The sequence below is a fragment of the Saccostrea cucullata genome, unplaced genomic scaffold, assembly GCF_032062105.1.
Source record: "Saccostrea cucullata isolate Sc308-1 unplaced genomic scaffold, CSIRO_AGI_Scuc_v1 ctg366, whole genome shotgun sequence".
Classification (NCBI taxonomy): Eukaryota; Metazoa; Mollusca; class Bivalvia; order Ostreida; family Ostreidae; genus Saccostrea; species Saccostrea cuccullata.
The window spans coordinates 301159-318485 of NW_026931480.1; the positions used below are offsets into that span (position 1 = coordinate 301159).

General features: G+C 31.6%; 1 long non-coding RNA gene across 1 annotated transcript in view; it reads right to left on the reverse strand.

Annotated features, from left to right (window-relative positions):
* Nucleotides 1–9146, reverse strand: part of LOC134232738 (uncharacterized) — a 40920-nt gene extending 31774 nt beyond the window's left edge. Inside the window, exons 1-3 of the long non-coding RNA XR_009984840.1 lie at nt 8977–9146; nt 4664–4766; nt 3125–3239 (exon numbers count right to left, since the gene is read on the reverse strand). This is a non-coding gene — a long non-coding RNA (uncharacterized LOC134232738). The remainder of the gene's footprint in view (nt 1–3124; nt 3240–4663; nt 4767–8976) is intronic.
* Between the last annotated feature and the right edge of the window lie 8181 nt (nt 9147–17327).

A 17327-nucleotide genomic window follows, 5' to 3' on the forward strand; every position in this document is an offset into this window, starting at 1 on the left:
TGAGCCAGTTCACTTCTGCAGCCAAAGAGACAATCCTCTTTTCTGAACTAAGCCAGCTACAAAAAGCTGTGAGATGGAATTGTGTGGGGGGATGAAATCTCACAGAAAAAAAACGTTACATGTATAGAAATAATAATAATAATAATGATAAAAATAACACACGTATGAATATACGCATATAATATCTGTGTCCTAAAAATAATACCTCAATCAATATGTCAAAGACTTATAGGTAGAGCAAATCATTAAGTGATGGGCATATATGTATGTGTATAGTTAGTATAAAGCTTTTAGAGAGGAGTGGTCGTACTTCAGCATTTAATCGGTTATCACCATTGACACCATTGCAAATCAGGCGAATGTTTAAATTCTGGTTTAAATTATTACAGTCTGAAAATTGTATATTTTTTTTTCTTATTGTAGTTGTGAAAATGACACATTATCATACCAGGGGATCACACAAGGATTATTTCTTTACAAAGAAACTTAAAATACAATGACAAGTTGCTTCATGTGTTTTCAGGAAAGCAGACATTTCAAAAAATCAAACATCTGCCATCAAAGCATGCACAGAATATTTAAAGTCACTGACATATTTATAAATTCAGTGTTGTGAAAGCCCAAGTCATTTTACCGAATGGGAGTTTTCATTCATAAACAGTCATGAATATGGCATTGTCTGAATAATTGATCATTGCAATTAACTGCACCAACAGGGAGTTCCTAATAAAACAGTAAGCACATGCTCTCCAAAGTTCTCAATCATTATCATTTTTTTCTGCAATTTTTATGAAAATCAAAAGAAGGGGTCAAAGGTTACCTAACTTACTTAAGTATTAAGTTTTTTATTATTTAAAGTAAGTTTTTATTATTTGAGTAAATGTTTTAGATGCTTAACTTATGACATGAACACCTGTATCACTTAATTACTATAATTCCACAAAATTAAATATTCATACCATATTAAAAGGAATATGATTCTTCAAAATGACTTGAATGTCATACATAGAACACGACCATGATTTAGGCTATGCCCATTTTATACACATGAATTACTGTTAACTATTTCTGAAATAGGTCACTAAGGCATCAGTTCTAAACACTTCACATGATGTATTTTGTTTAAACTACGCCCTAGACAGCTCATATCTATTGTATTTTCCTCATCACAAATCTTACAGCATATTTCAAAAACTTTCTTCTCTGTATTTTTTGTCAAATAAAATTTTATCCAAAATTCATCAGTGTATTGCATGAAATACATGTGATGATCACTTTCACTATCTGAGACTGCAGACACCAAACTCATTAAAATGTCTGCTAAAAGCGGTGGTTTTATAGCATTTTTACCCCTCTTTTATCCACTTTAAAGTTCATCAAACTTAACTTTACATGTGCATGCAATGTACTTCGTTTACTTTTATCCCTTTGACCTTGAAACTTCTGAGGAAATATGAACTTATGATAATTCAACATTATAACCAATATGATGATTTTTGAATCAACTTTCTTGCCACGACTAATCCATACACGCATATCTATGAATATGTACAATATGACAAAATATCCCCCCCCCCCCCCAAAAAAAAAAACATTCAGAATGAAATTCTCCCCCTTCCCTCTTTACTTTTAAATTTCTATATTCAGACCTTAGAAATCTTCAGAGAAAAAGAGTAACCCCCAAACAAACAAAAGGAAATTCCAGAACTGAGTATCATATTCATTTCATTTTCCACACATCTACACACACACACACACTCTGAACTCTAACATGTCGGGAATGCTGGAGATATAAGCCACTTCCGCCTCGGGGTTAAGGAGAAGGAAGATTTACACCTGATGTTTCCCGATCAAGTCTGGAGAAATATTATTATCTGTTTTCAAATCTTCTTCCATTAAAACTAACAGGTTGTTTTTTTAAGTCACTGAGGAAAAAAATTAGCTCTTTTCTTTCTTTTTTTTTAATTTTGCAATTGATTGACAGATTAATTGATGCTTTAAACATTTGGAACATTCTTTTGGCAAACTTTTTTTAAATTATACACAATGGAGGCATTTTACATCCTAATGTCAAACTAATTAATTTTGATATTTTGGGGGTTTAACAATCTCTGAATTAAGAATTTTTGCTTTGTAATATTGTTTTATTTCACACATATACAACAGAAATTAATTAAATTTCTACATAGGGCTGAATCTATGAACCATTTCTTTGATCTTAAACAAAAGTATATGTAATTAAGAATGTGATAATTTTTTAATACATGCACCTTAATAAGAACAGGGTGATAGTGTTACAAAAAAAAAAAATCTGTTATCCTTTTCAATTACACAAAAAATGTACATCAAAATACTTCCCACTAAAAAAGCTAGGTGTATATGTTAATGGCCACCAACAGTTCTTTTTTTACAGGACGACTGCTTTCTCACATTATTGTGAGGTCATACTGATAAAACCCGAGGTGAGAGGTGATATAAAACATGTAGGAACACTTATAGCAGAATGGCAATTTCTTGTAACCTGTTATCTACTTGTAATAAAAAACTTCCATTCTGGCAAGACAACACAAAATGCAGTGCACTCAACCCTGCAAGGTAGTTGAGTCAAGCTAAAAAAAAATTACAAATTGGTATTCAAATACACACTTATGGAGTGATTCAAATGAAGAACTTGCATGTAACCTACACCCCACCCCTGAGTTAAGGACGTTGTGTTCTATGTGGGTAATTCTTGCCTAAGATATTTTACGCCAGCTCTGAAAAAAGCCTCATTATATTTCTTCACATAATCAGTACTGCCATACACCCACATGTATTTCTCCTTACATCTCTGCTTTAGACTTACTCAGAACACTTACTCTCTTTCATATGGTAACTAAAATTCACTTATTCCTTTATCATTACTAGTATATACATAAATACAATTTACCATCTCATTGTAATGCATTATTATGTACATCTATATACCAATGAAATGATTATGGTAAATACAAGAGAATAGATAGCTTAATGACTATGAGATTTTATCCAATGAAAACAGAGGTCATGAACAAATATATATTAAAATTATACACAGATTAAAGCTATAGAAAACAGCTGTAAATTAAAGTTAGTAATGTGTTACCTGTCACGGCAGCTGCCTGTAAACTGAAAGGCTAGATCGTCCACAAATTTCCTGGTAATCGCAATCAAGTGTTTCTGATTCAAGACCATGTGGAAGTCACATTTTACATATCAATCTGAAAGAGACAGAAGCGAAAAAAAAGTGAGTGTTAATGGTAATAGCAAAATCACAAAAGGAAGTAAACAGCAGTTAAATATGTATTCTTGTCGTTTGTCTCCGTACAGCCTTACTAGAGCTTCCTCAATCCCACCCCACTGAATCTTATAGGCAGTATCTGAGATATAGCTCTGTAATTGGCCAGTCAATAGACCAGAAATACCAAATAAAGACCTGTGTGTGATAATTACCGTATTAGCTCTATCTCTACTATTTCCGAGTAAATCAAATAAGCGGGAAAAAAAGTAATGATGTATGGAGATTATCTCTTCATGAACTAGATGGAACTTTTCTTTACCAATTTTAAAATTTTATCGTTGAAAACTTACCGAATAAGGAAGACTTGTTTTAAAATAAGATAATCAGATGATCAAATGTTAAGCTAATCCATAAAGACGCAAGATTATGTTTCCAAATAAAAATAAACTTTTTAATCCTTGGTGCACCTTATTTTTGATAAATCTTAAGCAATTTTAAGAGCACATTGATAGTTTTAAGCACATCAGACCCTAACACCCAGACTAAAGATTCTTAAAGTTTAATGACTTGTTTGAGGGATTAAACACTTAAACTGACTTCTGATCAGTTTATGGGGTGCAGGCCACAAACTGCCGACAAATCAAAGGGTTTTATCTTCTTGTGGTCACTGATCTTGGCCGGAGGAAAAACCACAAGTAAACGGGCTCTTAACCTGTCCCCCCCCCCTCCAATTAGCTTTACCCCAAAAGTCTATTACCAGCATATGCCATCAGCAAAATTGGTGGATAATCATTAAGCAACCTTTAAAAGTTTATTCATATCCAATAAAATTTCCATGATATGGTAATTTTTTTTACATTAGAATAAGGCTTAAGAAAACCACAGCAATTCTGAAGGGGAGAAAGAAAAAAAATGGAGGGTGGATAACAGTTTCTGCTGATATTCCTGAATTTACACTAATTTTCTAAACTTTGACCGATTTTCTGAACTTACACAGATTTTTCCAACTTACTGAAATGGCACTGATTTTCTGAACTTACATTGATTCAAAATGTGATCGCATACAATGATTCACTTAAAGGTCTCATAAAATACAAATAAAACAATTGAAACCAGTTAAATTAAGAATTTTGATTATAAATATAAATGTATCTGAATATTGATTTTTTTTCCTTATCTTTACTTAAGGAATGTGCAAATCAAAAGCAAACTGTTTATTCAAAGATCAGAAATCCAATACTATGCAATTCAAAGTCGCTAAGATATTAAAAAGGTTTTCTGATGTTAATAGAAGGTTAATTCAAACATTCTAAGCACAATGATATACAAACTATAGGTTGAAACTAAGATATATTACAAATATTTTCTCAACGATCGCTGATACCAGAGATAATCTTGGCTTACCTATACAGCAATTTATCAAAGACATACTAAGCAGATTAACAGCTCAAACATGCTGGACAATCAAATCTGGGGGTGCTATTCTTCCATTTTATCTTTGTGAGCTCTGCAAATTCAATTAAATAAATTTAATACATTCATTCAATCTAGGCAGTGTTTCCTTGTTAATTTAAATAACTCTTTAGCATAGAAATGAATCTCCATGATTATAAAAAAAAAATTCAAGCAAAACTAACCCAGTCCACCAAATAAAATAGTATACATTAATTAGATACAAAAAAGCATAAATAAATATTTAAACAAGAAATTCTCAAGCACTTTTCAAAATCATTCATCCATTAAGTTTTTAATCAATACCTACCTATAGAACGTTGTGAACATAAAATCAAACAAAATTGAATTTCCCACGTATTTCAAGTTGAGATGTGTAAAAAAAAAAAAAAAAGTTAACGTTGTTTTCCCAGTGAGAGAGGAGATTACTGTAAAATGCCATTCATAAGGAGAGCGGATGTGGTCTAGTTCAGCATTAGTGTTGCTTATCAGATTGTCAATCTATATACATAACATCTACGCTATACTCCCCGACAAAAGGGGCCCACATGGGGGAGAGGATCACACATGTTATCCTCAGTGCTTCTTTTAACTTTAAAATCCACTTTCCAGTTGAATTAACACTGAAACTTATTCATACCTACTTTAGAAATAACCTGTTTCTATCACTTGTGAGACCAGATGAAAAAACTTTTTTTGATAAAAAAATGTAACTCCCCTTGTCTGCCTGCCGAAGTACAATTATAATCCCACATTCCAGAGGGAAACAGTTTCATTCATAACATGCATGAAAAACCTGCTGAAATATTTCAATGCAGCCAGTCATTCACAAAAACCTGCCCGAAACTAGGTCAACATCTCAGCTCTCTTTTTTTGTTGTTGCAAGGAACATTTACAATGCGCCTTTTTTTTCCTTTTTTTTTTTAAATCTCTTGAGGTCAACTCCTTAAATATTCTCAAATCCTCTTCAACCAAAAAAAAAAATTTTTTTACAAAAATAAATTGTGCTCTTACATTCTGTGTGTTAACATCCAAGCATGGAAAACAATGTATAAGATGGCATTAATTGTCTGAGGTGAGGTTGTAGAACACCGGGGCTATACACACTACTGATTGGTTCTGGCTCTAATTAGTGCTGTTAGAGATTGGATCTCACTTTGTCCCGAGAAGCCAAGAGCCTGTAAATAGACACCCCTTTTGGGAGTTGTCTTACACAAGTAACTAACCCATTTCTCTTCTTCTTATCAATGTTTCCAGCTAAAAATAAATCTTCTCAGTCTTTCCTATCAAATATTCTTGTAAAATCTCAATTATTTCAATATATTTCAGATATAATGGGGAACATCTCAGTACTACCAGTTGACACCAGTATGAGCTAACATCCTGTGTTGTCAACAATGGAGAATTACAATCAATGAATATGAAATTCTAATTATGTTATTTCCTTTTCTGTACCTTGTGGTGTCAATTTTAGGGTTGACATTTACATTCAATGACCTTGACCTTTCTCTTTAATGAAAATAGAGGATTTGCTATAGAATGTCGGATCCATAGACAGTTTTGACCCCCCCCCTTTTTTTTTTAATTTCAAAAATTTTCTTTTAATTTTATCATTTTTCTGTTTCCACAAACATAAAAAATATATTCAAGTGTAAGAATCTCAATGTATTCTGTAACTTTGACCTATGAACCCCAAACTTAAAATAAAATGCATCCAAAACCCAGCATAGACTAAATAAAGTTTATGATTTATTTTCGCTTAACTCATGTAATTATGTAATTCTCACTTTATAATTATATAATTCTCACTCTATAACTCAAGTTTTTAAAGTGTCAAGTTGTGCTTGAGAGACACCATTCTAATGACATTGACGAACATCTACTTAAACCTTTGACTTACATGTGACCTTGACCAATTATAACCTTGTAGACTTGATAGAGTTAAAAAGTAAAGCCTATAACTTCTTTGTGAACATACATATGGGAAAATGCAAGTAAAATGTCACCCAGCTTGCTCAAACTTTGTTGGTGAGGTAATTATGTTTCTAAAAGATCAAAGTACACTAAAACGGATGATGACACTTTCCCCTTTCCATTTACACAAGCAATTGCCTTTCCATCAATATTCCCCCACACTTCCTCCAGTCGGTGCTGTGCTACTTGTAACACTTACAATCACTTTTGATTCACATGGTCAGCAAAAATCTCCTGACGCTTATAAATATAAAATGTCAAATTCACTGCCATAATTTTACCCCCCAAACTTCCAAGAAAAAATTCTACCTCATACAAAAATAATTGCACATCTTTCCATTCCCTTGAGGTCCCCCAAAGATATAGAACTAAAAAAAAAAGTATACCACTCTTGTAATTATAATATTATTTTACATTGAAACTTGGGACTTTAATTTATCAATGAATGTCTTAACATTGAACAGTTCAAAAACCCAGTCTATTGAATGACATTCCATTTTTTCTCATCTCCTTAAAGACCTTTCTATTCCTTGTGAACAAAACCAAATCCAAAATGAAACCTAAGTCATAAAATACACTTTTTTTATGGATAAACAATTAGTAATAACAATGAAGGATGACTGATTTTTCTCTGAATCATTGAGAAAACTGCAAGTCAGTGTGAGCTTTTTGCATGCTTTTTTTTTTTTTTTTTTTTTTTTTTGCAAAGTGACAAGACTTTTCCATACATTATGGCATTTCAATTTCTATTTTCCCATCCGTTTGGAAAACTATCTTATAATCTGATCTGTTATTATACAAGGATTGAATGATCTTGTGTCATACATAATTTATGATTTCATGGTGTTCACTGGAAATAAACTAGGTCATTTAACATTTCACAAGACTTGTGCTCATTCTTAAACTTTTCAGCTATATTTGGGGGGGAAGGAGGGGGGGGGAAATTTCAATCTCATGTAATTTCCATCTGTTTAAGCCTACAGTACAGATATACAGTACTATAACTTCTTTGTATAATGAAAGTGGTCCAAAATTTAATTTTCAAATGACTAGGTACACATAGGGAATTTATTTATAGATGCATGTGAACCTTTTCATCCAAGGTAAATTCAATGAGATAGATTAACAAAGTGACACTAATCATGAGCAATAAAAGCACAAATGCATTCTAAAGATTTCTTTCATTACTTTAGTTCAAAAGCTGCAGTATTACTATATTTAGCTGCAGTATTACTATATTTCTACCCCAATTCCTTTCTGTTTTACCATAACTGAATCAATTTTTTTACTGTAATTGCATAACAATGAATACTATCCCCCGATTTCTTACCTTTGTCCCCACAGTCAGGTATGTCCCCTCTTTTTCCCTCATTATCGAGTCAACATTACATTTTACATGGACTCTCCAAATTCATCCCCAGGAAAAGTGAAAGTGAATGAATTCAACTTTTTTTTCATTCAGACTTGACCGAGTATTTCCCTTCTATGTACACTCCAGTCATTAAGCCAAGGAAGCTCGCCTAAGTGCCTCATTATGACAATTTTCTAAGTCACAGTTAAGGAAACATTTGTAGGTCAAACACAATTGAAAATCCCGTTACAAGCCAGTAAAAAATCTGACTTTTCTATATATAACTTGCTCTGCCTACGTCCATACAAGGCTAACTATATTTACATCCTTTTTTAAAATGCTATGATTCTTGTTTAATTCTACTAAAAAAGAATAAGTATCTTTCAGTTTCTTTGCTTTATAATTTCAGAACAAGTTCAAAAAGCATGAAAGACAGATTTCTACAAAACTATGCATTAAACAGAAAAAAGAAACAATAGAATGGTTGTTTCTTAGATCTTTTCCCCACAAATCCAAGACTAATGACCAAAGCAAGATGACAAATTCCTTAAAGAATCAACAATTTTTTTTATGAATTAACACTTACCCCACCTGAGACCATCAACAAATAAAGAAATCACAGACAAACTGTCTTGACAAATGGAACGACCAACCAGGTGAAATACAAAGACAGGTCTAGTGTTAGGACAACTTCAGACTTGATGACTATATATTTTTAATTACACATCATATGACTGGAAAACAATGTGACCATGATTTTCCTCCAAGTCATAATAAAAGGATTGATTATTTCAGGATCTTATAAAAATTGTGTGTTTTTTTATATAAAAAACACTATATCCTGTTGAAGTAATAAAGTATGGAGTACTGTTAATGTTTTTTAATTGGAATTTAATAAGTACCCTGTTATAATACTGCTGGTGATGTCATGACTATTTACCTCCTCGTGGTGGCGTACTTCAGATGTGTGAAGAAAGTCCTTTATCTGGGCCCTCTGAATCACTCCTCTGACAAATCAACTTCCCGGTTACCAGGTCTACAAAAAGCCATCATGTGTTCATTGTTAAATGTGAGATTTCATCATTTATGCCTGGTTAACTGGAGGGTTAAATTTCAACATACAGTTAAGGTTCAAAATTCCTTTTTTTTTTTTTTTTTTTTTTTAATATTTTTTCTTTTTCTGAGAGGGGGGTGTCATTTCAAACCAGGTTATAAAGTTTCAATCCTTCATCAAAATTTAAAATAGCATAAGAAGTTATAATTTTCAATTTTTCTGTCCTTGCAAGGGGTGGGGGATAGGTTTCTTTCCCACCATGAAGGCAATTAATTTTTTAATTATTCAAATCTTAATAAATAAATCTTTTTTGGCAAGATTATTTTAAAATTTGTAATCGTTCTACAAAGATCTATACCTTTTGAGAACGAATGAGCCCTGGTACTATTTAATACTTCAGACTGCATGTCATGGATAACGGGTATGTCCTACAAGAATATACACACATAAAAATAAAGATACTCACAGTGCTATTATCAAATTTTGCATAGTAATTCCCTGGAACTTTAAAATGGCAAAAGTAACTTAATTAATAGGCATATCATGTATCCACTAGATTTAAATTAACAGATTTAATTTCCAGCACTATTCATCCTTTGCTATCAATATCCACCTTGAAGTATGCACCGTTTAACTTTTAAATGTATAAAGAAAAAGAAATATTTATGAATTTAAGGACCAAAGATGTGCATTAGTAAAGCTCGAAAATCATAAAGAAAAAATATCCTGTTCACTTGTCATCAACATTCAACTCAAAATGAAAGTCATTTGATCACACAAACTTATGACTTCAAATTTTCAAACACCTGACCGTTAGTGAACAAATTTCAGATATATAATCAGCGGTCTTTTTTTATTTGCATATTCTTCACAAGATCAATTGAAATATAATTTAGTCGAGTGTCACATAAAAGCACGAATACGACCTAGCTGAATCAGCGTTAATTTCAAAGCACTCCGGGAGACACCATCATTTATTAATTAAACCAACTAAATACAATATAAATAAAATTTGCAACTTCATTAATCCTTGGATACATGGAATCTAAAATGTTCTGCAAGCCAAACATAAAATGCAAAAAGCGGATTCAAATTGCCCGAAATAAATCGAAGTAGTCGCTAGTTCGGATTGCACGTTGTCTTATATACATGTTACACAGGGTCCGACATTTTTCTGGGGCTTTTTTCCATAATGTTATACCTACCTTTGAAATATGTACTTCATTTCACAGTGACTTGTGTCATAATCCACTTAGAACTCCCCAGTTATGGGTTAAAGTATTCCAAATATTACTAATAACAATAGATTTGCTTTATAATATTTCATACTTGGCACTGTCCTCCATTTAAAAAGAGAGAGAGAGAAAAAAGTATCTATAGACACAGTTAGTGATTTGATCCTTGGTGTACACAAAATCTAGAACTTGTTGTAAAGTATTCTCCTTTTTTTTTGTATGCAACTCCCTTATCACTCTGGACTCTGGAAGACATCCAAGTCACAACCCACTGAAGAAATAAATAATGCAAAAATATGCATATCTGGCATATTTTTAGATGCCTCCAGAGAAAATTGTAACTCTGTCTTATTCAAATTTCTGAAACAAGTTTTTAAACATGATTTTGAATGTAAAATCTTTCTTGTAAATAAAAAATCAGGCTCCATAAATCAGTCGATTAATGATGCATTTTTGACTGATCCCTACAGTATGTCTTCCCTTCTATATCTTCTCTGTCTATAACAAATCAATATATTCTCAGTCCCTGAATGTATTAATTCTTTTTAAGTGGATAGCTAAAAATATACTGGATAATAAAAAAAATAATTGAAAACATTTTTTTTTCACAACCGATGGATTTCCCTTTTTGATTTTCATACAAATGTATTAAATATAAAATTAAAAAATTAAAAAAATAATTGTACTTTCATTATGAATGAGAAGTGCAAGCTCTTGACGTTTCTTTTTTTTTATTCTTGTCGTAATCTGCCTAATAATTTATAGAAAATTTCCCTGATCTACCTAACAGAAATTTCTGGCACACCTTTAGTCAGATAATTTATGTACATAAACACATTTTTCGCATTCTTATTTTCTTTTTTTTAATGACAAGAGTTACATATTGGAGATGTAATAAAGAGATATACTTTCTGGTTCACTAGAACGCAGGAAAGGTTATTAAATTCATAATTCCCTTTCAAGACACTGTGGGATTTAAACATCATATGATCAGCTAAAACTGACCACAATTTATTTACCTGATGGCAGGCTTCCAAACCCTCTGAAATATGTTGATGTCTACCATTTTTACTTTAAAGAGAGCTCCAAATTTCCATCTTATGTTTGACAAATAATGAGAAAAAGTCCCCATTTTTTGCATTTTAATTATGACAGTTATTTTTGGCCTTTGTAACTGAAAATTTCTTTGAAATACACCTTGAAAAAGACTTAAAATAATTTATCTTAAAATGTCAACTTCACAATCAAATAAACCTTCTACATTTTAAATAATGATTTGTTAGATTCCTTCTTTTATTTCAAAAATATTTTTTTCCTACATTCCTGTACAATATGGTACTTAAATTTACCATTAAAACGTTTTAATTTTATTATAAATACAAAGCATTTAAAGAATTCAAAATTAAGAAAAAAAGAAAACCACCAAAAGATAAAAATGAACAACAGTTTGCCTTGAGGAGAGATTTAGACTAACTGTCAGAGCTCGTACATTCATCTTCTGACAATCTAAGTCACTACCTGACTACCTGTAATCCAGCAGGACAAGATTATACTTTCTACAGAGCCCCACTCCACATGCTTTCGTGACAGTCTTGATGATAGCAGTTTGATAAAAACTCGGGAAACATTAAAATTATGCAGCTTTTTAATCCTAAGGAGCAAAATGTTGATCTTGTCAGAATAAAAAAACCCATACTGCACCAACTTTGTGCTACCACAGAAACCATAAAAAGGAATACCTTGTACACATACAAATATCAGTTAGGTAATGATGGAATGTCACATATAAATGACACAAATCACAAGCAATTAGCCCTGTTTTTGGCAAGATATTAATAAATTATTTTTTTTCTTCTTAAAATAATGCTAAGAAAAATCTAAACCCCTGAGAAAAAAATATAAATTAAGACTTTTTTCTTTAAGGGAAAAAAGGGGTTTCTCAATTTTTTTCCCAAAATAAAAAATTTGGTTGCTAGATTTTTTTCTCCTAATATAATAATTACTGGCTAACTTGTTATTCAACTGAAGTAGGTTGATAGGAATGCAGGTGTATTAGGTACATCAGGTGTTAAAAACTCCTGATACGTGATACTTTTATCTATTATATTCATCTTGGGAATAATTAAATTCTATACACCTGAGGTCTTGAAACAATACACCAAAGGTGAAATTTCATAAATCATTTTTATAACACAATAAAAATTTTAAAAATTTATCTAATTTTTTTTTCAGGAAATCTAATTAATTTAATTTTAAAAAACACATTAGAAATTAAAGAAATTATCTATAACTATGAAGAAATTCTTCATTCACAAAAAGTAACCATATAGTTTAAAAAACTTGAAAAAAAAAAGATTCTCAAAGATAAAAAATAATTACCTGCTGAAAATTCTCTTTTTTCACCCAACTCAAAAACCTTTTGCAAATTGTGCCGGTAGGTTAAAAAATACATTTTCACTTGGGAAAAAAGGAAGAAATTTTGTTTTGTGGCTGTGTGAACACGGCCGACACAGCACGACTTTACCTGCCCATATCGGCGACCAGGTAACACCTAGGTATGTGGTCCAATAAAGTATGTCAATGTATAGTTCTTAGCATTCCTTCAACGCTCGAACGAACAACTTCATAGCCCGCTTTTATCTACATTGGAGGGGGAGACACTTGCAATATGACTAAATGTATCACAGGAGATAAGTTTCTTTACCTTCATGGTCCTGATCATTGTTTAGCCTGAGTACAGTCCTGTACATTATAACTGTCCAAAAGACTTTTAAAAGATCTTCAGTGCAGCTTTTCCACTTGACTTGTGTATCTCATCTGTACGCAGAAAAAAAAAATGTTAATAAAGAATGTCAACATTTTTTCCTAGTATAATGACATATAAATAGGTGGGGCCATTAAATTACGATGGAAAAACTGTGGGAATGCAGATTTTGTGGTCAAAAGACTATGAATGCATAAAGTTTCTACATTTGTTTCAAAGCGATATTGGATTCTTGTATAACGACAATGCAAAATCAATACACTTCATTGGAATTTCATTCATAGTTATTCATTCTATTTTTGACATCTTGTTTATCAATGTCACTTCAAGTTTGAGCATGCAGACATAGTTTTTATATCCAGTAGATAAAAGGTGAATTTTCTCTACTGCTTTGCATTCTGAATTCATATGCCAAAAACAGCTAGGACAAGAGAATCGATTAAAATGTACATTGGAAATATGACCTTTAAACCTTTTAAGATCTGAATACTTTTAATATGAATATTACCTGGCCTTCTCATGTTACACAGCTACATTACCTGATAATAGATGGCACTTCAAACTTCGCATTTCACTACTCATGTTCACTTTCTTTGCAGTCTAAAAATAAAAGGTAAAAAAAAAATTAACATGAAAATGGAAAACTACAGACACATCTGATGGGACTAAACCAGTTTCTTCATTTGAACATTTTATTCAATAAATTTTTTTTTTCACCTTTCCATTTTCAACAGCTGTAATTAAGATATAGAAAAAAATCTAAATAGCACTCTTTATTGAATGAAAGACTTTAACATTTGATGCATGTCAGAAAAAATGAATAGGAAATTAAATATCTTCATCAATGAACTGAAGGACATATTAAGTTAATGAATTTTTTCTCTTTGAAATTTCATGTCACAAATGTGACTACATTGACAATCATCGTCTAAAGTTAGGCTCATATATGATTATATCCTTGTTAATGACTTCAGGACAGATTTAGGTTCAGACTAAATGAATCTATATATAAATATTTCCAAAAATAACCATTTAGCCCTCATTATATTATCTATATCAAATAACCTATTATATAATTTACATGTATTGAATGCAATATTAGGTATGTTACCATTTTATTTGTTTGTTCATAATTCATAAGAACCTTTAGGGAATGTCAGAACTTGTGTTTAAAATCTATTGTATGATATATACCGGTAAATGTATAACAAATTAACAAGAGATGTTTGTAAAACTTCTAATGCCCCTTTCCCTCAAATAATTGGAATTTTTGTAAGTCCAAGGGGCATAACTCTGTCAAAAATGACTCCATTGTATACAAAACAGAGCATTCTAATGATAAATCTGTATACCAAATTTCATTTAAATATGTGCAACCTCTGCAATGAAAATTAACAGAAACAGCAAATTGGAATTTTTTTAAGTCCAATGGGTATAATTCGATCTGTCCGAAATGGTTGACTGTACCCAAAACAGAACTTGACCTAGATATTCGTATGAAAAATTTGTATACCAAATTTCATTTCAATATGTGCAACATTTGCAAAGAAAATGAATGGAAACTTGGTGAACCAACAGACTGACAGACAGCAGCAAAGCAATATGCCCTCCCTTCTTGGAAGGGGGGCATAAAAATTTCAAAATTCAATTTTGTTTGACAAAGAAATTATGCAGATATATATATATATATATACTGTTTTGATATGAACACAGTATAAGTGGCAAATCTTCACTTCTGCATTGTAGGTAACATGCGTATATTAATTACCTTCAAAATCAGATAATAATTTCAAATTTTCTGCATTTTTAAAAAATATATCTGATCTACTGTAAATCACTTTCTATCCATGAGAACTTAATTTTCGTCTCATTATGTGAGACAATTTCCTTGCAAAGATATCATTCATGTGTATACTAGTATTCCTAAACATTATATAGAGCAGTTACCACAATTCTAAAAATTTTGTCTTCCTAATAAAGAGTAAATGTCTTCCTTACAAAAATAAGGTGTCACAAAAATTGGTGATCTACAGTATACAAGCCCTAGATGGAATTCCAATTTACCTATGTTTTACCGTATCAGTGGAAATTTTAGCGAGATGCAAATTTAGCAATTTCTACCTAAAATATGGTATTTTATTTTTACAGTTAAAGTGCACAAAATGCTATTACAAATAATAAGCAATTAATTTTTAGCGATATTCAATTTTAGCGATGTCAGCACCCTCGCTAATAATGCCAAAATTAAATCCTCGCTAAAAATTCTACTTAATATACAGTACTTTACAGTTAGCACAAAACTGTAGTGCAGGAACCAGGATTTTTTTTATTGGGGGGATCCTTCTGGGGCCTTTCAAAGCTCTTAGATTCTTCTGTTTTTAAAAAAATGCTTTCAAATTTTTTTTAGCTACACCTTATGCATTAAAGCAATACATTTGTATAAGAGAGTTGCCTGATAAAATCATATAGACAAGTAATTCAGAGTAAAAAATAATCACCACTGCTTTCTTAAGTTTTCCCTATTATTTAGCATGTACGTTTTACATCAATTAATATGTATACATAGCAAATTTTATAAGTTTTATGCTCAAATAAACAAAATATGAGATGTTAAGCTATGTGTGGTATTGGATTATGATGCAGGGATGGTATCCTAGCTTGCTTTAAAGGTTGGATAAGCCCATGCTCTTGGATTATTGCTCACTCACTGTCACACTGTGGAGTTCCCTAGTTCTTATTAACAGTCAAGACTCAAGGGCCAAATATCAAACAAGGATGGGACCTAGTGAAAACTTGCAATTTGTCAAATTGTGGAGAGTACTTACTTTCATTGATCTAAATGGACAGCGTTTTAAAATTAATAGACGAAATTAAAAACTAGACAAAATCTTTCTCTGACTCTGGTATTTCAATATAATTTTATAAAAACGAAATAAAAACGTATTTTTAAAATTCAAATTCCCGTGTATAGTGAACAAAAATGATATGACAACTCACTTATTATAGACTTTCTTGATACTTCTATTAAGACTATTCATACATGGATGACCTTTACATTACGTCATGGTCAAGAAAATAACAATGAATCACGATCGACTATAGACACTTTCGTCTGTGCGTAGAAGAAGCGCTTAGAACGTCTGCAGAACCATTTATATTTGTTCAAATAATGCATACCTTTCTATAATATAATAGAATATCATGAAAATACTACGTGTTATTTACGTTTTTCTTCCAACTGTGTTCCCCGCCATCCATCATTTCTCTTTTTGGTGAAAGTCACGTGACCCGTTTGATGCTGAGGTCAACCGAGCCCGACCAAAATTCCGGTCAAATCCAAGGCATTTTTGCCAGAAACGATTTTACACAGTTTCTTTAATACAATATTAACATAAGTGTCAATTTTTATTATTGATAAATTTGTTAAAGCCATAGACTACAATGGACTAGAATGCTTATTAAATATTTGGAAAAAGAAATCCATTCCCATAGATATCAAATTTTCCTCACAATTTGAGGCTTCAAAGCACTGAGGACCATATTGTTTTGATTAAAAAAAAAAAACATATGTACTTCCCTGAGATTCGTGCATTGGAGTCATAAATTTTTAATTTGTTTATAATTTTTTTAAAAAATAAAAATACTTAATTTTTATTCCCCTTTAATCAAAGATTTGGGGTATATAGTTTTGCACTGTCTGTCTGTCTGTCTATCTGTTTGCAAAAACTTTAAACTTGCTCATTGCTTTTGAATGGGTGGGACTATATGGCTTTCAAATTTCACAGGTATATTCCTTGTACTAGCTGTGACAAGACAATTTTCCATGTACCGCCTCTTGACCTGGGAGTTTGACCCATGTATTTTACAAAAGAATATCAAACTTGACCATAACTTTAGAGCAATTGGTGCTACGGTTTTCATACTTCACAAGAGTACTCATTGTGACATGTCCTTTCAATGGTTATAAGTATTTGTCCTTTTGACCGTGATCTTAGAGTTTGACTTACTTTTAAAAAGTTTAACCTTGCATGGCCATAACTTTTGAACAGTTAATTAGTTCTAGGGCTTTCATATTTCACAGGTTTATTTCCTTGTGATACGACCTAATTCTTTGGATACCAAAAATTTTAACCTTGGACCTTGACCTTGGATTTTTGACTTGCATTTGAAAAACTTCAATCTTCACAATAAGCTAGCTGCCATATGGGGACATCAGTGTTTCACAAACACATATTGTT